This window comes from Mustela erminea, chromosome 10 (genome assembly GCF_009829155.1).
Source record: "Mustela erminea isolate mMusErm1 chromosome 10, mMusErm1.Pri, whole genome shotgun sequence".
NCBI classification, from domain to species: Eukaryota; Metazoa; Chordata; class Mammalia; order Carnivora; family Mustelidae; genus Mustela; species Mustela erminea.
The window spans coordinates 76964887-76984906 of NC_045623.1; the positions used below are offsets into that span (position 1 = coordinate 76964887).

Below are 20020 nucleotides of genomic sequence, written 5' to 3' on the forward strand. Positions count from 1 at the left end.
AATAACAAGGCACTCCTCCCTCTCACAGCCAGAGCACTATAAGCAGAGGCCTCCCACCCTCACCAGCAGTAATGAGGAGCCCATGGAGTTTGAGTGGGGAAGCTCAACTTGTACCCCCAACCTGGGGTAGTAATGAGACAGCACCCTCCTATTCCCTCTGCCAGAGTTAGAAGAAGCCAGTTAAATTGAAGGTTTAAATAAGACCTAGAGTCTCATAATACCCCCAAATACTCAGATTTTAATCTAAAATTACTCCTCATACCAACACCTAGGAAAATGAGAAAAGGTAAAAATAGATGATAAAACCAACATGTCAGAATTATCTGACAAAGATTTTTAATCAGCCATCATAAAAATGTTTTGATGAGCACTTATGAACACAGTTGAAACACATGAAAACACGCAAAGTCTCAGAAACGAACTAGAAAGTCTTGGCACAGAAATAGAAAATATAAGGAAGAACAAAATGCAAATTTTAGAACTGAAAAGTACAATAATCAAAATAAAAACTCAAATGCAAAATGGATTTAAATTATAAAAATATACATAAAACAAGAAGTGTCTTCAAGATTTAAAGTTAAGCAGAGTTCTGAGACCTAACACTGAAAGTATGAACCATAAAAGCAAAGACTGATATGTCATCAAAATGAAAAACTCCACTTTGAGAAAATTCTCGTAAGAGGGAGAACAACAAGCTATGGACTGGGAAAAAATATTTGCAAATCACATACCTGACAAAGGACTAATATTAGAATTCATAAAGAACTCTCAAAACTTAACAGTGAGAAAACAAACCCGTTAGAAAATAGGCAAAGACACAAAAGGAGACTTCACTAAAGAGGACAGACAGATGAAAATAAGCACATCAAAAGATACACAACATTATTAGCTTTCAGGAAAATGCTGATTAAAACTACAATGAGATACCACTATACACCTATGAGAATGACAAGTGACATTACAAATTTACAAGTGGCAATACCAAATGCTAGAGAGGATGCGGAGAAACTGGATCACTCCCATATTGCCAGGGGGAATGTAGAAATGATACAGCCACTTGAGGAAATCAGTTTAGCAGTGTCTTGAAAGCAACAAAAAAACCCTAAACACATAGTTACCATATGACCCAGAAATTGCACTTTTATCCCAGAGAAATGAACAATTATGTTCATATAAAAACTCGAATATTTATAGAAGATTTATTCAAAACATTCCAAGCTAGAAATAAACAGGATGTTTTTCAATGGATGAACAGTTAAACAGTGAAACAGCCATGCTATGGAATACTATACAACAGTCAAAAGGACCCAATTGATTCAGAAATCTAGACGAATCTCCAGAGAATTATGTTGAGTGAAAAAAAGGCAGGCCACAAAAGATTACATATTGTGTTATATTTCTATAACACTCTTGAAATGAAAAACTTACAGAAATGGAGAATAGACTAATTTGAATTAGAATAGGGCCTAGAGTTAAGAAGTGGGTGAGATAGGGGGAGTGTTGGGAGGGAGGGTCTATAAAAGAGCAACATGAGGGATCTCTGTGGTGATGGAAATGTTCTGTACCTTGACTACAGCAATGTCAATATCCAGGCTATGATTTTATACTATAATTTTATAAGATGTTACCAATGGGGGAAACTGATAAAAGGTACACTGGACCTCTCCATTATTTCTTACAACCATTTGCATGTGAATTTACAAGTACCTAAAAATAAAAAGCTTTCTTTTAAAAAAATGGCAAATAAGAACTGGTCATGTAGGCTTCATACGTATGCAGGTTGCTTGATTTATTACATTTAGAAGGGTAAATAACTTTATAAAGAGTAAACTTAGCCAGACCTAATGTAAATTCCTTCTATAATTGCATAGCGGCCATGCTGACACAGAAGAAAATTAGCCTTCATTATGTTTCTATAGTTCAAAGATAAAGTTTAAATGGTCTTCCTCTCAGGTGGGTCTATGAGATGTGCCTGTAAAGCTATATTGAGAGCAAGGCAGTCAGTAAGTCTTCTCTGACTTGGAGGGATGATAAGCAAGTGCTCTCTAGGGCACAATCCTGGGGCTGATGAGATTTTACATCTTCATTAAAGGACTGAAGAAATTAACAGCATTCACATGAATTCGTTAGTTGATTAAGGAGAATTAGTAATATCGTGGAATATGGGAATTTAAAGTGCTCTTGATACATGAGGACAATTATCCTTTAAATAAATGCCCTCCAGAGAGAACAGGCTTTATTCTTTCAAAAGACACAGAGAAAATGTGCAATTTAGAAACAAAAGGTAAACTGAATAGATTTTTTTAAAGTAGTACATACTACTATATATTACTTTATTTTACTTTTATGTAGTAGCAGTAATAGTAGTAGTAATGACAATAATAATGATAATGATAATAACATAAAAGGTGTATGGGCAAAAGGAGACCACCAGCCAGAAATGACATGTTGCTGAGAACATGTCTTTCAGTCCTGCACACCTGTACTTTAGGGCCTGGAAAACTCACCATGGCTCTCAAATTTCTCCTCTAACACAGACCTATTTCCCCCCTGCCCCAGGAACATCTTTCTTTTATGTTTTACTAAACTTTTTGCTTTAATCCATTAGTTAACATACACTATATTAGTTTCAAGTGTACAGTAGAGTGATTTGGCCCTTCCATACAACACCCAGTGCTCATCACATCACAACAAGTGCACTCCTCAAACCCCATCACCTGTTTCACCCATCTCCACCCACCCCTCTGGTTCTTAATCTTTATTTGAAAGGATCTGTTGCCCACTTCTGACCGAAACTCACCCCTTCTGTGATTTTTATGTCATGCTATAAGTGTGCAACTGTCACCAGGTTTCAGCTGGTAGGAGGTGCCTAGGGAGCACCCCTACCCTGTTCTTTTTCTAGTAACGTAGATACATAGTCTTGAACACATAGAGAGATTCAGGAAAGAGACTGTGATGCAGTAGAAGCTGTGAGTCCTGGTCCTGGATCTTCTACCTACTATTCACATATCCTTTGGCAAGGCACAATTTCTCAGAGTCCTAGTCTCTTGAGTTGCCTTACTCATAAGATTGCTGGGATCTTATGAAGTAAAATGGGACAACATTTTGGAAACCTACAAGTATAATGTGTGATTAAAATGAATTCAAGCCTAATAGAACAGAATAGGGATGGATAGCAATAGAACTCTGTTTCCAGAGAGGAAGGAAAAGAAAAGATTCATTTATTCACTTTTTCATCAAATATTTATTGAATATCAACTACATGTCAAGCGTTGTTCTTTTTTTTTTTTTTCAAGACTTATTTATTTATTTTGGAGAGAAAGAGAGAGAGCCTGTGAGCTGGGGGAGGGGCAGAGGGAAAGAATCTCAAGTAGACTCCCCACCGAGCAGAGAGCCAGATGTGGAGCTCAATCCCACAACCCTGAGAACATGACCGGAGTCAAAATCAAGAGTCAGATGCTCAACTGACTGAGCCACCCAGACGCCCTGCCAATCACTGTTCTATGTGCTAAAAAGTTAATGATGATCAAGAGAGCCAGGTCCTTGCTCTCAGAGAGCACACACCCATAGGAGGAATATAAGGACAAACAACAAACAAGTAAACAAGATAATTAAATTATAAGTCACAAATAAGGTGACATGGTAGAGCAGGAGCTAGGATTTCCCCATATGTGATATTTACTGATAACCTCTCTGAGAAGGTGCAAAGGAGTTAGCCCCATGAAAACCTGGGGGAGGGGCATTCTGGGCAGGAACAGCTTTTCAGTGCAAAATTCCTAAAGCAGGAAAGTGCTTTAAGGGCTAGAGGCTCTGAAAGACTGCATGATAACAAGGCAGAGAGTGGTACAGTGATGAAATTGAGGAGATGAACAGAAGTTAAGTCATGGAAGGCCTTACAGGTAATGGTAAGTGTTTAGATTTTATTTTGAGTGCAATGGGAAAACACTGAGAGGTTTGTAAGAGAGAAATAATCTCATTCAACTTGCATTATTAAAAGATGACTTTGGCTGTTCTATGGAGAATGAACTGGTAATGAGTTATGGAAGCAGGTATATCAGTTAAGAAGATATTGTGATAGTCCAAGTGAGTGATACCAGTGTCATGGAGTAGAGTAGTAGCAGTGGATATAGTAGAAATAAACAGATTAAATATTCGTTATTTTCATGGTGGAACTGACAGGATTTGTGACGGTTTAGTTGTGGGAAGGAATCAACAGTGACTCCTTAGGTTTTGGTCTGATCAACTGTGTGAATGGAGGGGGCTCTTCACTGAATGAATTGGACTGGAGAAGAAATAGTTTAGAGGAAGAGGAAAAATGTATCAGTAGTCTCTGAAATGGATATAAATTCACTCTCAAGTTGAACTGGAAACATAAATAAACTTGAACATTTATCAAATAATTCTTGATAAAGGTAGTAAGAATGCAAGGAGATAGTGAATGAGAGTGTGCTAGAAAAATACACAGCTCATTAAGGCATTAAGGTCCAGAGAAGCTACTAGCTCCTCTGGCCCACGCTTCCTAACAAAGCAAACCCAGGCTGAGATCAGCTGGGCTCTGTAAGCTTAGGGCTGCCATCGGAGGTCCATATTTGGGTTCAACTGCAAGTATACAGTGGGGGTAGAAGGAAAACTTCATTCACTCCAATATTTTTAAAACACCTACTATGTGTCAGGCATTGTTCTAGACACTGGGAACAGTCCAGAACAAGAAAGATGGGACTCTATTCTTACCTCTTCTACCCATGTTATACCTATACAAAGACTTAATGGTATTTTTAATACCATAAAGCTCACTTTCATAGCAACTACCTAGAACCCAAGTGTCCCAGCACCTTCTTGCCTTTGAGATATTTGTGACTATGTCCTCTCCAGAGTAGATTTACTGCTAACCTCTGACTCAGAGTTAGGAGACTTGGGAGCTCCCATAGTCTTGATGATAACTTGCTAAGTATGACACTGTGACCAAAATAGTCACTTCAGTTCTCTTGGTCTCAGAGACCTCTTCCGTGAAAGGAGAAGACCAGCTAAATAGCAGTTGTTTTCAAACATTTTAGCTGTGGCCCCTTTCTTGAAGTAAAATCTTACACAGATTTCCACATATGAAACAGATAAAGTAGGTCTTCTCTGGCTGAAAAGGATGGAGGACTCCCAGTCCCACTCATCAGTCTTTCCTCATCTCCAAAGGCAGTTTCTGAGCCCTGCAGAGAGCTCCTCACCCCTCAGTTCACTCCCATTTACCATCCCATAAGATGCGATCTAGGAAGCCATTTGTTTTTTGCCTTTCATTGGAACAACTCTTACTAAATAAAGTCTTCAACCACATTCTTAAACCTGAATTCAATAGTCACCTTTTGTTCTTTATTTTCTTGGCAATACATGACACTATTTACTATTTCTTCTAGAAACACTCTTCAATCTGGCTTCTGTAGCACACACTGCCTTGACTTTTCTTCTACTTCTCTGGCTGTTTTGTCTAAGTTACCTTTGGGATAATTATTTTTGTCTCTTATAAAGAGGCTTCCCTTACATTTCTACCTTTGGGTACTTTCATCAAGAGACTTACAGGACCATCTCATCCATCACAGGATGTCTGCTACCATCTACTTATTGATGATTTTCAAATTGACCTCCAGCCCAGGCTTCACACTTGGCATGGCTGTTCTAAAGACACTTCAAAGTCAACATATCAAAAGCTGTACTCCTTTCACTCCTCCCTCAAAACTATGTTCCCTAACTCAATGGATGACACCTTCAAACCAGAAACTTGAAAGTCTTCCTTGATCTCTGCTGACACCCAAGTCCCTGCCTACCATCCCTTCTTCCTCACTTCCTATACTCATTAGTTCCTAAGTCTTGTTGATCCACTTCCATCCACTTTTCTCTAAGCTCACCAACACTATCCTCTCTCACCCAGATTATAGCAACAGCTTCCAAACTAGTTTCACTACCTTCAGTCCTATATGAACAATCTATTTCCCACACAGCAGGCCAAGTGAACGGGCAAATCTGTTTTGATCTCTTCCATGTTACTAAACACTGAGGGAGTTTCCTACTGTCCAAACTTCCCCATTCCTACTGTCCAAACTCATGTTCCCTCGTGACAGGGTCCCTGCCTACTTCCTCACTCTCAATGTCTCCTTCCCCATTTCTTCTCTTCACACTCTGCACTGTAGCAGCACCGAGGTCACTGAGTTCCTCCAACAAATCATGCCTTCCCTTGCACATGTCATATCTGCCCTGAAAATTACTCCCTCACTTTTTGCTTGGCCCTGGGTTATCTATACTTCAGGACTCAGTCTGTTACTTCCTTTAAGAATATTTTCTGGTTTCTTAGCCTGGCCAGGGCACCTCCTTTGTGCTCCCATCGTATCCAATACTGCTTTGTTTAATTGTCTATCTTCCCCCTGCAGGCTATACGGACCATGAAGGTAAGAGCTATGTCTTATTTTGTATCCTCAGGATCTCCCTACGGTACCTGGCACATGGAAGATATGCAATTTTACTGTCAAATGTTATTATGTAATGGATCTGAGATAAATGGAGCCTGGGAAGTAGGGCACAGGAGATAAGTAAACAAGGAAACATTCCAAGAAGAGGAGAGAGGGAAGCATAGGGCAGATACACAGACTTCTCACAGTCCCAGTGATGGGAAGTAATTTGGACCAAGTAAAGGAAACAGGTGGCAACAAGGAGCTCTTTAGAGAGAAGTCTAGTATCTTTATAATGGCAAGGTTCCCTACCACCAACTGAGTTAAGGCCACAGCCTTCCTCCCTGTGGCAAATATCCCTACCAATGATCCTATGTCAGCTGGGTGGATTTTGGTCGGCTTTGATAATTAATGTCAATATCTTGAAGATTGGCCACTTCAACTCCATTGCCACCTACTCAATCTAGGTCACTATCTCTTCACCTGTGGCTCATATCTGGATTAATTGCTGTTTGCTCATATCTGGATTAATTGGTCTGTTTTTCTTCTTCAGTTTATCTCTTCTAGAGAACTAGAACGATCTCCCTTAAAACCTGGTAATACACTGTTCTAGTGCTCAAGAACAAGACTTCCACTTTCCCCTACAGCAAACCTAAATACTGTGACCAAGCTTCTTGGCTCTTCACTCTTGTGACCACTATCATGCCTGTTCCCCACCATGTCTCCAATATGCTTTTCCCACTTCTGCAACTAGGTTTCATGATTGTGAGTCTTGGACTCAGAGCACATTCTAAAGTTAAAAGCAACTTTTGGGAAGGCATAAAATTCAGCAGTCCAAAACTAGCAAACAAACAAACAAAAAACCCTCCTTCTACATTAAAACGTTTACAAAGATAGAGCTTAGGCTGCACCTAGACTATATTTTCCTAATTCACTGATGATGTATCCTTCAGTATATGGTGTATAAGTCAAAATTGCCATCTATTGTTCCTTCTGATGATCTAGATGAGGCTTTTGCCCAGACAAAATTTGATTGCATCTATTCGTTTTTGTGGCAGAGTAATGCATTAGCCCAAAAGCTCAAAAGTTTCTGTGAAAGATACTTCTGGTGAAAAAGCAGAGATACAAGAGTTTGAGGGCAAGATTAATAAAAAAAGGAGGGAAGGAAGGAAGGGAGGGAGAGAGGGAGGGAAAGAAGAAGGAAGGGAGGGAAGCTTATCAAAAACAAACCATGAGAGACTATGGACTTGAGAGACTAATTGAGAGAATACGGACTCTGGGAAACAAACTGGGTTTTAGAAGGGAAGAAGGTGGGGGAATGAGTTGGCCTGGTGACAGGTATTAAGGAGGGCACAGGTTGCATGGAGCACTGGGTGTTATATGCAAACAATGAAACATGGAACAGTCAATTAAAAACTAGTGATGAACTGTATGGTGACTAACATAACATAATAAAAAAGAGAGAAGGTTATCAAAATGATTATCAGATATGATGTTAAATAAAAACAGCAAAAAATCTCTTGGCAGAGTATAGTTAAATTAGGACATTAACAGATTTCCTTAGTGAAACTAAGGGTTATTATCAATCCTTTTATTTTTTCATGCTTTCCAAATTTTCCTCAAAATGCATAAATTTATTTTAAAAAGCAAGATAAAATTTAAAAATGTAGTAACATATAAAAGACAAACTCCTTGGGGGAAATGCTTGCTTATAATTAATTTTTCCACTCACACCATTTAGAAGTGAATGTCAAATTCTTACAACGATCAAGCCAAATAAAGTAAGTGTATCTCTCCCCCCAAATAATTAATGTGATATGGGACTTTCTCAATTTACCAGAATTCCTCTTTCTCTTCCTTTGGGCTTTGAATCTCTACTTCCAAAACTGTTAGTTTAGACCCAAGATCTTTACAGATATTTTCACTTGCAATTAAATTAGCAGGTGTAGTATTTCTCCCTACAGTAAAATGATTTAATTGTTCAAATTCTTGTGAAAGCTTCAAGACCTGTAAAGTAAGAAGACAAATATTCTATTTTGTATATTCTAATATATAATTATGAGAAAGTACATTGAATCTATTAAATGTTTAAATAATTATTGACAAATAACATAAATTGACATCCTATTTGAAGTCATCTTCTAATTTAACTTAATGCTTTGCTGTTGTTATGTAATCTAATCCACTTTTACCATAGGCACAAGGATGCATAAATCCATGTGGTTTTAAAGAAGGGTATCTTTGAAGAAGGGAAGATAGAGGGAGAATGATAAAGCAAATGCAGCACACCATGCTAATACTGGAGGAGTGAAGGTACATGGGAATTCTTCGTACGATTTTTATAACTTTTCTGTAAGCCTGAATTTATTTCAGAATAAAAAGCTTTTTAAAAGAGGGAGCAAGGGAGAGCCAGATTACCAGGATAGTGATCTGAATCTCTTGTCTTTACATTATATTCCTGTTGCCACAGTTCATCTTCTGTGTTGCACTGTCCAGAGATAGTTCATAAGACAAGATCCTTTAATTGTACAGTGTGATGACAACCCTTTGCTGACAAGGTCCTCCAACAAAGCTTAGTTTAGGCTGTGCCCCATGTATCCCCCTTTCCAGGTAGCAAACCTCGTGTTCTGGACCTTTCCATTACTAGGTCATATACTGTTTGCTCCAAGTCCCAATCCCTCAGCAGCCTGCACCCTGCTTTCAGGATAACAACTTCACAGAGGATAAATGAGGCCTGGGTTTAGTCCTTCATTTCACATGTGCTATGAAAATATAACCCAATATATTTTAGTTGTGTGTTCAAGCCTTCACTCCTCCCTACCTTTTTAATCAAGATAGCCAGGAGTAGTTAATAAGTGGGACTCCAGGAATCACCCTGCAGGCAACCTCTCCATCTAACTGTGGTCTGGTAGCCATTTTTATACTTGGGGAATGTATTGGGGGCAGGACATTTAAACATTTTCCTAATTCTAAGTATGAACCTGACCTTCAGTATAACTGGAAAAAAAAAAAGCTTTTATTTGAAGATTTAAGGTTGAAGACACTTAAGTAAACTTTTGTTTGTTTTGTATTTCGGGGGGGTGGTAGTAAAGTACACATAACATAAAATTTACCATCTTAACCTTACACACTGAAGTGTGCCTTCAGTGGTATTAAATACATTCACAGGGTTGTGTGACCATCACCATCAACCATCCCCAGAACTCTTCATCTTATAAAACAAACTCTATACCTATTAAACAATAACTCGCCCTCACCCCTCCCCCAGCCCCTGAAACTACCATTACACTTCTTGTCTTTATGATTTTGCCTACTCTAAGTATCTCACATAATTGGAATCATACAGTGTGTGTGTTTTTGTGATGGTCTTATTTCACTTAGTGTGATGTCCTCAAGATTCGTCCATGTTGTAGCATCCTTCAGGATTTCCCTCCTCTTTTAAGGCTGAATAACTTTCCATTGTGTGTTACATACCACAATTTGCTTTTCTATTCATCCATCAATAAACACTTGGGTTACTTCCACATTTCAGCTATTGTGAATAGTGCTGCTATGAAAATGAGTGTGTAAATTATCTCTTCAAGGCCCTACTTTCAATTCTTTTGGGTATATATCCAGATAGTGGAATTGCTGGATCATTTGGTATTTCTATTTTTAAGTAAACCTTTTACATTATAATATGTACTCTAAAAATTAAACTGTTTGGAAACTGATCTAAAGTAAAGAATTAACAGCGTAATCCTAAAAGTGAAGACTGAAGTCTATTCAGAGATGCAGACTGGCTTATAACCTACACAATATGGCAATTTATTCTATAAATTATATAATTTTATATATATGTAATTATATGAGTAAAAGATATGCCACTTTCCAAGTCATCTTTTCCTGAAAATTAATTTCCTTTTATCTTATCCTAATAAAAGATAAAGTCAAACACTGAACATTTAAAGAATTAATTCAGTCTCACCTTTGTTTCTAATTCAGAGTTCTCTCTTTGCAGCTGGTTATATTTTACTAAAAAATGGTCTCCATTTTCTGACGCCCCTGGAATACTTTGAATTTCATTGTAAAGGTATATAAGTTCTGACTTTGATTTTTGCAATCCCTGATTAAGAAATAAAAATATTTAATAAAATAAAATAAGACTTTCCCATAAAAGGTATAATACTTCTAAATAGGAATCTTAGAATTTCTTTTGTTGTTTTAAATATTCCAACTTATTCTTCTGGCAGAACTACTTTCTTAATAATTAAAGTTTACCTAAATCAATTAATTAAACTGAGCATTCCTAGTTTCTATCATTCACAGGTTGAAGGACGGGGTTTCTAGAGTCATTCCTACTTTCAGCAAGGTTTCTAGAGAGGTAAATTCTTCAGCAACTCCTGCATTAGTTATATTACCTGTTTTAAAATATATCTTTTTTTTTTAAGTTACCTTTTACAGAACAACCATGCCTTTAATTTTGTGACAACCCCATGCAGTCCCGTTACTGATACAGGCTCAGAGAGTGTAAGTGGCCTGCCTAAGTTCACATAGCTAGGAAGTGGTAAAGCTAAGATTCACCTGTCTGACCAACTTCAAACTCTGTGTTCTTAACTACAGAGTATGCTGCCTTACTTAATAAAGTATATTCAGTGACTTAATCAACTCTGATTTTTTTTCTATATCTGTGAGAGAAAACATTTCACTTATATGTAGATTCTTATCAAATTTCTACACTGATGATATGGAATATACATTTTGGTTGGTGGATGACTGGGACCTGAGAATCTGTGGTACCCTATGAAGGGAACAGGTGATATGAAATTTACTTTAGGAGAGGAGTTACTTGGTATTTTCCCAAAGCCTTGAGATCAGAAAGGGAAGACAGTGTTGATGAGGAAGGTGTGGGGCAAAAAGGAGAGAAAATGGAGAGTGGCCACCCAAAACCACCGGAAGAGGGCAAGTGGCATCAGTTTCCTGCCCATTGCATTGAAAATTCCTGTAGGTCATCAGGATGGGATATGGGGCGTTGCACAGGCTGTCACCCACCCTGCAAACTGATTAAGTGTCACCATCCTCTAAACTGGTGATCTAGACTTCCATGGACTCACATCCAGGTCTCTCTTCCAAATATAGGCTGGTTGTCTCCTGACAGACCTTTCCAAGATGCTGGGACAAGCACTTAAAAGGAGAGACAAGTCCATGACTCTATGACCACCATAATAATCAAACACCTGCTACTTCAGGCCCCTCTTTGGCTGGTGCTGGAACTCAGCTTGTGGAAAGGACACTCACCCCATTATTACTAACAGAAACATGTATTCTATAGCTACGATTTAGTTGAAAACCAAAATAAATGGTAACATGAAATCTCTAAAGTAGGAATGCAAAAAGAGGGAAATAACATCCTGAGTGGCAAAATACCTCACTTTCAACTTTCAAAGCCTTCTGTATAGTAGTAAAATCAGATGCCAATTGCCTTCTCCTTTCTTCTGACAACTCACTTTCAAATATTTCAATTTTTTCTTGGCTCATTTTCAAACTCTGCAAAAAGCATTTTACATAATTAATTCTATATACAATGATCATGTTTAAATTAAATCATGTGTAGATTCTGATAATAGTAATTTCCTGCCTAACTCAATTATAAAGTCATCTAGGGGAGATATGAAGCTGGGAAAAGTAATTCATGGTACCATAGCTCATAAGAGACATTTTTCTCTCTAAGCCTCTTCCTCAATTGTAAGATGGAGCTGATACTGTTCTATTATATACATTATAACCATCAGAGTAGGAATGAAGTGAGATTTTGAAAGTATTTTGTTAAGCAGCTATCAGATATAAAGTCTTGTTAAAATCTTTCCAGATTAATTGATAATAATAATTGCAATAATAATGAAAGTAATTACTAGTTAGTGCTTGCCATGTGTCAGACATCATGATACATGCTTTACTTGCATTATCTCATTTTGTTTTCCAGGACCCCTACGAAATTGGAATATATATATATATGTATATATATATATATATATATATACACATATATATAAATATGGTTAAGTTATAGACTATATAATATATTATATAAATATTTATGTAAAGTCAATAATATATAAATATAATTAAGTTATATGATATATTTATATAAATATAAAGTTATATAATATATAAACATAATTAAGTTATATTCTATATATAATATATAATTTTTTATATATATATATATATTTAAACAGAGAACAGAGGTGAGGCTCAGCTATATTAGATATTTTTCCCAAGATCAGCACTGGGATTCAAACCAAATTTAACTTATAAGCCCTTACTTTTAGTATCTACTCTATTTGAACTTACCAAAGCATATTTTCTCTTGTTACAAAAACCTAGTAGGAAATTAAGTTGAGGCCAAAATGCAATTTGGTGGCTACGGACTGAGAACTGAGCCAGTTCTCATAATACTGCCATCAAGCTGTGGACCCTTCTTGTTGGTCAGAGCACACCTGTCAGGTGAGCTAACTACTCCTTTATACCACCCCACTAGGGAGCAGCATGAAATGGATAGGTCTCTACTCTCCAACTTGGGAAACCAAGAATGATTTGTGGGGAAAAAAAGTCTTACTGGTCTTGTTCTATTTACCAACAGCGGAAAACTGAGTCTGTTACTTAACTTAGACTCAGTTTTGTCATCAGAAAAATGAGGACAATGATCCCTATGCACATGTGGGCACCTCACTTACAGCGATGCTTTGTAAATGGTGGTTTGTGTTATTGGGTTGTTCTGAATTTTCACGTTTACTCAGTTGCAAGGCAGTACCTTTAAATACCCTTCCAATTTCAACACGCTAGTCTATCCAAAATATATTTTACCGGGCTCCTTCCTAACCTGTAACCAGTGATTACAATCACAAGATGTAGGTTTACCATTCCTGCAGGTGTATTTTCTCCCTTTGCCTATATTCAGCTATCCTTAAGCATCCTTATGGAGTGTGCCGCAACTGAATTAGCAGCTGTCACTGGAAATGACCTTTTTATGTCTTACCTCATTTAAATCTTGTACTTGCACTGTCTCTTGACTTTCCATACAGGGTTCTCTGCTGTTTTCCTATATTACTGATAACTCAGGCTCTAAGAGGGAAGTCTTAAGCCAAATAAATCATCAGTTAAAATACATACATACATGTGTTATTCTAAAAAAAAAAAAAAAGAAAAAATAAGCTATAGTTTTAAAGCATCCTTCCCTGAAGATACAGCTTGAAAACTTTCTGTACCAACAAGTTTCACCTCCTGTTTGGTCTTGGATCCTTTGAAGAGTGGCTTTATGAAGTGTTCGAGCCCTCACTGCTGTTTGGCAGCTGAACCAAAGGAACCAAGTGTTAGAAGAATATACTACAGGATCTTCATTGTCCTGATATAAGCTGCTAATGTGCCCCCCTTTTTTTTTTCACTTTTGAAAAGTAACATTTCATTGTAGATTTGGCCCAATAAAAAAACTATAGGCAAAGGAAGCTTCTGAGTATTTAGATGTAATTTAGAAATAGAAGACACCACTGATACTACTTTTTCTCAGAATTCGGTTTCAACAGAATCTTCAATTAAGTTTTTAGTTTAATTCAGAGACAAAAACACTCATTCACTTAAGCTGAAGAGGAAAGCATTGATCCACCAGAGTTCTACCCTAATTAAATTTTGGAGAAAAGTATTCTGGGGCTTTGCTGATCCTTCTGGATTCATATTTACTGCCAGATATGTATTAAATTAACCAACAGGTTTTTAAAAAATTAATTTCTTAGTTTATTATTAATAAACTAATATTTATTAATATTAATAAATATTATTTATTATTATTGATTATCAGTAATTTACCTTTCTCATGTTTAATAGGAAGAGATGGGTTAGAAAGAATGGGACAGGCAACAGTAAAAATGGATGCTGAAACCCCAGTGTAACTTTTACAACTCCTCCTGTCTGGGGGTATAGAAAAAAGACATGGTTAAGAATTAGGTTGACTTCCTAGCAGGACTGGGCAAGGACATAGGAGAGGGTAAAGTTTTCCCTCAGGACAGCTTCTCCCCTTCACCAGCCCCCCTTTGTCCTGATAGACGTTTCTGCAGGTCCACAGATGAATGCTGATGCATTCAGCACCCAAAGCCAGAATCTCCTTGGCTCCACCCTATATCACCTGAGATGCTTCAGTGCCAAGTGCGAGAACCATTTCTTTTTTTCTTTTTTTTTTTTTTTTTAAGATTTTATTTATTTATTTGACAGAGAGAGATCACAAGTAGGCAGAGAGGCAGGCAGAGAGAGAGAGGAGGAAGCAGGCTCCCTGCCGAGCAGAGAGGCCGATACGGGACTCGATCCCAGGACCCTGAGATCATGACCTGAGCTGAAGGCAGAGGCTTAACCCACTGAGCCACCCAGGCACCCGCGAGAACCATTTCAACCCTTAAAAATGAAAACTCCCATCATTTCCTTCGTGTTTTCCTTTGTGTAATTCAGTATAAGAACATCATGTATTTTAATGCTATAAGTTTTAAAAGATAGCTTTTCAAAAGAATATATATATGAAATTTAACATAATTTGTGGCATATTAATGATGGTTATGCATTTAGGCAACGTGTGTCCTTTGGTCACATGGTGACCAAAGTCTAAAGCAGAAAAAGGCAGCAGAGGGGCAGCAAATACTGTAAGAAATGAGCAGTGGGAGAAAGAGAGCTCTGGGTAGCTGATGGGTGCCTACCTCACCTGTCAGGCAGCAGTAAGCAAAGAGAAGCAACCAGGTTTGCTAGGGAATTGCCCCATTGGCATAGGGTAGCCACCAACGACTCTGGAGAAAGGTGTAACAGCTCAGAATTTTCCACTTTCAGTGTTCTACTGCCCCAAAGGTGGGGATCATCTAATGCTCTGAAGCAAACTGTGCCTCCAGGCACAGTTTGACAAGTGCTACTACCATCCCCACCACATGCCTGCACTCTGCCCACGCCCTCTCACAGGCACAGTCCATGGGGGTGGCAGGTGCAGGCAGTGGGCAGGATGGAACATACGCAGTCACCACCTCCAGGTGGACGTGATTTATGTGCTCAGTGTGGAGTATATTGTAACCCCCAGGAGGTATAATTAATCCCCTATATAAACCCTCCATAAATCCTCATTAGAGTTGACATGATGTGTTGTGATGAGCCCTGGGTGTTATATGCAACTAATGAATCATTGAATAGTACATCAAAAACTAATGATGTACTATATGTTAGCTAATTGAACATAAAAAAGGGTTGATCCGATGTACATAATCAGCTCTAAGTCCAGACTAAACCCAGAACAACTCCTAGCTCTGCCTCTCACTTTGTTCAAGTCCCTTTAAGTTCTCTCAACCATGAAATGGGAATAGCCCTACTTACCTTGGGGAGGGCTGTTACAAGGATTATTGGGATTATGTAAACATGTCATGGCATATGAGAGATGCTCAATATATTGTGGCTATTATAATTTCTTTTAAAATTTAATTTATTTATTTGACAGAAAGAGAAAGAGAGAGCATAAGCAGGGTGAGCGGCAGGCAGAGGGAGTTGAGCAGGGAGCCTTACGTGGGACTCCATCCCAGGACTCTGGGATCATGACCAGAGCTGGAGGCAGATGCTGAACTGACCGTGCCACCCAGGCACCCCAGCTATTATCATTCTTATCAGATACCTAGAATTTCTTCTTTTCAAGCATTTTCCCTGAGAATATGCATGTTAGCAGCATTAAGATGGTCTAATTAGTGGTAAATCTTACATATAGAAATAGGTAAGGAATACAGGTCATTGTCTTGAGGAGCCTGCACAATTTAAGGGGTTGGTTTTCTAAATTATTTGTCTTTTTAAAGTCATCCCCTCCCATTTATTTTCAAAAGAATTCTTATGGGAAAACTGTCTACAGGGAGCCCAGAAATGGAGGCTTCTCTGGTTGATGTGGAGGCAGAAGACCTAGAACTCTGCATCTGTGGAACATCAAGGATCCTTGAAACACAGTTTGAAAATCACAGTGGCAAAAACATGGGTCTTGTAGTCAGTTGAAATTTGAAATCTTCAGGGCACCTGGGTGGCTCAGCTAGTTAAGCATCTGCCTTTGGCTCAGGTTTTATCCCAATGTCCTAGGATCAAGCCCCACATAGGGTTCTCTGCTCAGCAGGGAGCCTGGGTCTCTCTCTCCCTCTGCCTGCTGCCCCCACCCCTGCTTGCGCCCTCAATATCTCTCTCTGTATAAAAGAAAGGAAGAGAGGTGCCTGAGTAGCTCAGTGGGTTAAAGCCTCTGCCTTTGGCTCGGGTCATGGTCTCAGGGTCCTGGGATCAAGCCCCACATGGGGCTCTCTGCTTGGCAGGGAACCTGCTTCCTCCTCTCTCTCTCTCTGCCTGCCTCTCTGATTACTTGTGATCTGTCTGTCAAATAAATAAAAATCTTAAAAAAAAAAAAAAGAAAGGAAGAAAGAAAGAAATTTGAAATCTTTACATTTATGAATTTGTGATCTTTGTTTCCTCACCTATGCAGGGAGGTGAATGATACCTATCTCCCAGAATTTTCTGTTAACATTAAATGAATTATATCAAACCCACAGCAGAGTCATTACAATACTGTGTAGGCACTGAAATCTTAGTTTCCATCCTCTAACTTCCTTTTTGTAGGGAACAGAAAGTAAAGTAGTAAGAGACCAGGAATGATTGCATGAGGCACCCACACACTCACTAAAAAGCTGAAGATCCATGCTGAGGGAAGCATGGCCTTGCATCAAGATCTGAAACTCCTAACCTACTGATTACAGCACTCAGTTCACTCAATTCCATAGCTGAGAATGAGCCCTTAGTGAATACCTAGTGATATTTCCATTGCTTGGCGCTAAACTTGATGGAGAAAGCTTGAGTCTTTTTCTTCATGGAAGATCAAGAGATCAGAGAAAACTCTGATCATAAAAATCTATTCAGTATTATTTTAGAAATCACATATTTCAAGTCTTGATGACAAAGTAAAGAAAGAAGCCTAGAGGACTGAGATTACACAAAGAAAAAACTTCTGGTATTTAAAGTTAAACATGAGAGGGATATGTATGATCTTCTTTTCTAAACATGTTTTAAAATATGACATATACTCATTTATTCAGAATGTCATAGATGACATCTATCATAGAGGGAGGTGGATTAACCAGTCACTCTCCAAGGATCTTTTCTACCATCAAGAATTCTGTGACACAGAGAGCCACATGGCAGTGTACCACTGGTAGGTATCTCTCCCTTCAGGGAAGAACTTGGCACACTCTTCCCAGGTAACCTCCAATGAACGACTAAGCATGGTAGGGATAGTAAGACCTGTCCATTTCTGGTTAATGTGGAATTCCTTCACAGGTTATCACTGTGCCAAAACCCTATTGGTCTGAATGAGACTTCTTAGAGTTACACCACAGTCTGAGGCTCTTCCTATCCAATCTTCCTTCCTTCTCCCTTTTTAATGGGTATCAGACCTGCACCATGAGCTTAAAGGCTTTGCTAGTCCACAGCTGCCATTCCCTTGATCCTTCTCAGGTACCACCCCGAATAACTCTCTTGTAATTCTAGGTTTGTTTTGGTCCTTTCCCAGATCAGCCTCCTCCCAATGGATATATGGGTAACTGAAGAAGGAATGGGTCACAGACATGGTCACCATCAAAGACAAAAGAAAATGATAGCTTGGTTGAAGACATGAATATAAACATCCAAGAAGTGCACTGAACTGCAAGAAGGATTAAATCAAAGAGACCCACACTGAGACATATTATAAACTGGCCACTGAAAGCCAAAGATAAAGAGATAATCTTGAATGCAGGAAGAGAGAAGTGACTTGTCATTTATAGGAGATCCTCAGTAACAGTACCAGCAGATTTCTCATCTGTAACTTTGGAGGCCAGAAGGCAGTGGGCTGATATATTAAAAATGCTAAAAGAAAAAAAAAAAAAAACCTGTTGGCCTAGAATTCTATAACCAGCAAAACTGTCCTTTCAAGAGTGAGAATGAAAGTAAGACATTCATAGATAAACAAGACCTGAGGGAGTTTGTCACTGCTAGACCCACCCTGTGAGAAATCCTAAAAGGAGTCCTGCAGGTTGAAATAAAAAGATACCAGACAGTAACTCAAAGCCATATGAAGAGAAACATCTCAGTAAAAGTAAATATATGGACAATGATAAAAGCTAGTGTTATAGTAATAGTGGTTTAAAACTCCAATTTTGTTCTCCACATGACTTAAGAGATTGGTATATTGCTTTAAAAATTATTATTACCCTAAAACCTAATATTATTGGAACTTTCACTCTAATTCTATAATTAAGCTTCTATGTAACTTAAGAGACTAAAACATTTTAAAAAGCAATTATTAATTCATGCTTTTGGATACACAATATATAAAGATGTAATTTTGTGGGGCACCTGGGTGGCTCAGTTGTTAAGCCTCTGCCTTCAGCTCAGGTCATGATCCCAAAATTCTGGATCAAGCTCTGCGTCGGGCTTCCTGCTCAGTGGGAAGCCTCCTTCTCTCTCTCCCACTCCCCCTGATTGTGTTCCCTCTCTCACAGTCTGTCTCTCTGTCAAATAAATTTTTTATAAATCTTTCAAAAATTCTCAAAAAAAGATGTAGTTTTGTGATGTCAATTACTGAGAACAAAGCTGTAAATGAGCAAAGTTTTTGCATATTATTAAAGTTGAACTGACATAAATTCAAATTAAAGTATTATAACTTTAGCATGTTAAATGCAATCCCTATGGTAACTGCAAAGAAAATAGTTACAGAACATACTCAAAAGGGAATGAAAAGGAATTAAAATGTTTTATTACAAAAAAAAATCAACTATATACAAGAGAGACACTTAAGCAGGAAATGAGGAAAACAAAAAGCTATATGGTACATAGAAACAAATGATGAAATGTCAGAAGTCCTACTTTAATAATTACTTTAAATATAATGTAATCTCTCAATAAAAACACAACATGGTTCAACCATATACTGTCCACAGAAGATTCACTTCAGATCCAAAGATGCAAAGAAGGGGCAAGCAAAAGTATGCAAATACTAGCCAAAATAGGGCAAGGCTAGTAAAACTAATATCAGACAAAATAGATTTTAAATCAAAAAAGATTACAAGAGACAAAGAAGGGGATTATATATTAATAAAAGTTTCAATACAGCAATAAGATATAACAGTACTTAATCACTGACCAAAATATATAAGGCAAAATTGGCCAAATTAAAAGAAGATGTAGACATTTCTACAATGAGTTGGAAACTTTGATATCCCACTTTCAATAATGGATGGAACAGATATAAGAGAATTAAGGAAATAGAGGACTTGAACAACATAATAAATCAACAATATCTAACAGACATATATAGGACACTCTATTCAATGACAGCAAAATACTCTTCCCAAGTACACACAGGACATTCTCCAGGATAGATCATATTTTAGGCAATAGACCAAGTCTTAATAGATACAAAATGTCTTCTCCAACTACAGTAGGATGGAGACAGATTTAATAACAGAAGGAAATTTAATAACAGAAGGAAAACTGGAAATTTCATATATACATATATATGTATACATATATATATGGAA

At 37.8% G+C, this 20020-nt stretch overlaps 1 protein-coding gene and 1 long non-coding RNA gene across 2 annotated transcripts in view; one reads left to right on the forward strand and one right to left on the reverse strand.

Annotated features, from left to right (window-relative positions):
- Positions 1–20020, reverse strand: part of CCDC30 (coiled-coil domain containing 30) — a 115823-nt gene that overhangs the window by 48587 nt on the left and 47216 nt on the right.
- Positions 6136–18802, forward strand: LOC116567220. The gene is made up of 3 exons (XR_004276155.1): positions 6136–6428; positions 8626–8741; positions 18013–18802. It is a non-coding gene; the product is annotated as an uncharacterized LOC116567220 (long non-coding RNA).